Source organism: Castor canadensis, chromosome 16 (genome assembly GCF_047511655.1).
Source record: "Castor canadensis chromosome 16, mCasCan1.hap1v2, whole genome shotgun sequence".
Classification (NCBI taxonomy): Eukaryota; Metazoa; Chordata; class Mammalia; order Rodentia; family Castoridae; genus Castor; species Castor canadensis.
Genome location: NC_133401.1, coordinates 55,027,180 through 55,029,844, shown reverse-complemented (window position 1 = coordinate 55,029,844; position 2,665 = coordinate 55,027,180). Strand labels below are relative to the sequence as shown.

The 2,665-nt window shown below is 45.5% G+C and overlaps 1 pseudogene; it reads left to right on the top strand.

The window, feature by feature from the left end:
- Positions 1–1,498: 1,498 nt before the first annotated feature.
- On the top strand, positions 1,499–2,388 carry LOC109678316 (solute carrier family 2, facilitated glucose transporter member 1 pseudogene; annotated as a pseudogene).
- The last annotated feature ends 277 nt before the right edge of the window (positions 2,389–2,665 follow it).

The following is a 2,665-nucleotide window of genomic DNA, read 5'->3' as shown; positions in this document are numbered from 1 at the left end:
AATTTTCTGTTATCTTATTGAATATATTACATATCTCTTTGGCTTGCACCTCCTCTTCTTCAATGGCAATGATTCTTGGGTTTGGTTTCTTGATGGAGTTACTGAGTTCTTGTGTATTTTTTCACAGCTCTTGAGTTGTTTGACTAAGATTTCTTCTGGCTTTTTCTTTAATTTCTAGTTTATCTTCAGGATCTGAGATTTGTCTTCTACTTGTGCTGATCTGCTACAGTGGCCTTCCACTGTGTTGTTTTGTTTGACTAAAGGGACTTTTTATTTCCAGGATTTCTGTTTGATTCTTTTTACTGAGGTTTTCCATATCTTTGTTCAACTTCTCTTTTATATTCTGTGTTGTCTTCTTTAATTCATATCTCTTTTTATAGTGTCCTTTGTTTCACTTTGGTGTTTGTTGAAGTCCTCTCTCAGTTCGTTGATTTGTTCCTGTGTCTTCTCATGTTCCTTGTTTTTGGTGTCTTGAAATTTCTTGAGTGCATCTTGCACATTCTGTTTAACCATGTCAAGTACCTTCTCCATGAGTTTCTCAGTGTTTTCTTCAAAGATTTCCTCTTTGAGGGTTTTTTGTGGGTGTCACTAGGCTCCTTAGTGACATTTATCATTCTTTTGTAAGGAACTGGGTATCCATTTTCTTCATTTCCTAGTGAATCTTGTATTGAATCATTTTTTGAGGAGTGTGGTTTCCCTCCCTCTTTCTTCTTCCCATTGCTCCACTTGGTGCTGTGCAACCATGTTCTTTAAAGGCTAGTTGGTGGTTTTAATTGTCTGTTTTCTTTCCCTTGATTTAATTTTTGTGTTTTGACTAACTTGGTTGTTAGCTAGATTGATGTGCTGTTTCTGTCCCTGGCCTGGAGGTGTAATTTAACAATAACAAAATCACAGTTTCAGTGCCAGTCATTTACATATTAGATAGAAATCCCCTTGGTGATAATATCTATAAACAGTGGGAGTTGGGGAGTAATGGTTATTAGGCTAGATATAAAAATTTGGAAAATTGATAGAGGTGGCACTAAAAAGGTAGAGGCAGAAAAAAGTGTTTGAATGGGGGAAAAGGAATAGAGATGCTGGGTTTTGTGGCCCTTTGTGTGTGTTTTTGTGTATTTCTGTTGTAGTGGAGGGTGCTTGTGTGAGGGATTGCAGGGGGCTGGGGTTGTGTACACTTGGTACAGTATGCTAGTCAGGGGTTGTTGAGTGTGTCAGAGGGAAATGTAGTGTGGTGACATGTTGGGGAAGAATAGGAGGAGAAGGTGAAGATAAGGAGAGAGAGTGGATGATAAGGGGCAGAAACAGTAGTTGGGAGAGGTAGCGTGGGTGAGAGTTTAAGTTGTGGACTGCAGGTCCAGAGCAAGTGCGCCAGGGAGAAGAAGGCCAAGCGACAAGAGTCAGAAGCAGAATCTCATTCGGGGTCTTGGGACCGAGCAGAGTCTGAGCCGGAGAGTGCCACTTGCCTGCCTGTCACCACCTGCACACCTGGAGCTGCCAGAGCCACTGGCGCAATGCGGCCATGGAACCCAGCAGCAAGAAGGTCTCATGATGACTGTGGGAGGGGCAGTTCTTGGATCCCTGCAGTTCGGCTACAATATTGGAGTCATCAATGGTCCCCAAAAGGTGATTGAGGAGTTCTACAACCAAACATGGGTCCAACGCTATGGGGAACCCATCTTGCCTACCACACTCACCACACTCTGGTCCCTCTCAGTGGCCATCTTCTCTGTTGGAGGCATGATTGGCTCCTCTGTGGGCCGCTCCATTAACTGCTTTGGCTGAAGGAACTCTATGCTGCTGATGAACCTGATAGCCTTTGTGTCTGTTGTGCTCATGGGCTTTTCAAAACTGAACAAGTCTTTTGAGATGCTCATCTTGGGCTGCTTCATCATTGGTATGTACCGCTTCATCATTGGTATGTACTGTGACCTGAGTACAGGTTTTGTGACCATGTATGTGGGGGAGGTGTCACCCACAGCTCTTTGTGGGGCCCTGGGCACCCTGCATCAACTGGGCATTGTCCTCGGCACCCTCATTGCCCAAGTGTTCACCCTGGACTCCATCATGGGCAATGAGGACCTGTGGCCCCCTGCTGCTGAGTGTCATCTTCATCCCAGCTGTATCCTGCTGCCCTTCTGCCCAGAGAGCCCTCGCTTCCTGCTCATAAAACACAATAAGGAGAACAGAGCCAAGAGTGTGCTGAAGAAGCTGTGGGGAACAGCTGATATGACCCATGACATGCAGGAGATGAAGGAAGAGAGTCGACAAATGATGCAGGAGAAAAAGGTCACCATCCAGGAGCTGTTCCACTCACCAGCCTACCGACAGCTGGTCCTCATTGCCTGGTGCTGCAGCTTCTGGGTTTTGGCAGTGGGGAGCCAACTAAAATGACAAGACACCTGAGAAGCTGTTCCACCCTCTGAAGGCTGATTCTCAAGTGTGAGGTGTCCCACACCAACAGCCCACCCAGCTCCCAGCAGACTCAAAGATCTCTCTGGAGCACAAGCAGCTGGATGAGACTTCCAAATGGACAGATCTCAGTGGAGCAGGGTCTGGGGCTTTTTTCTTCAGCCAGTAATGATGTCCAGAGAATATTCAGGACTTTAGTGGCTCCAGGATTTTAACAAAAGCAAGACTTTTTTGTCAGATCTATTCAGACAAGCAACAG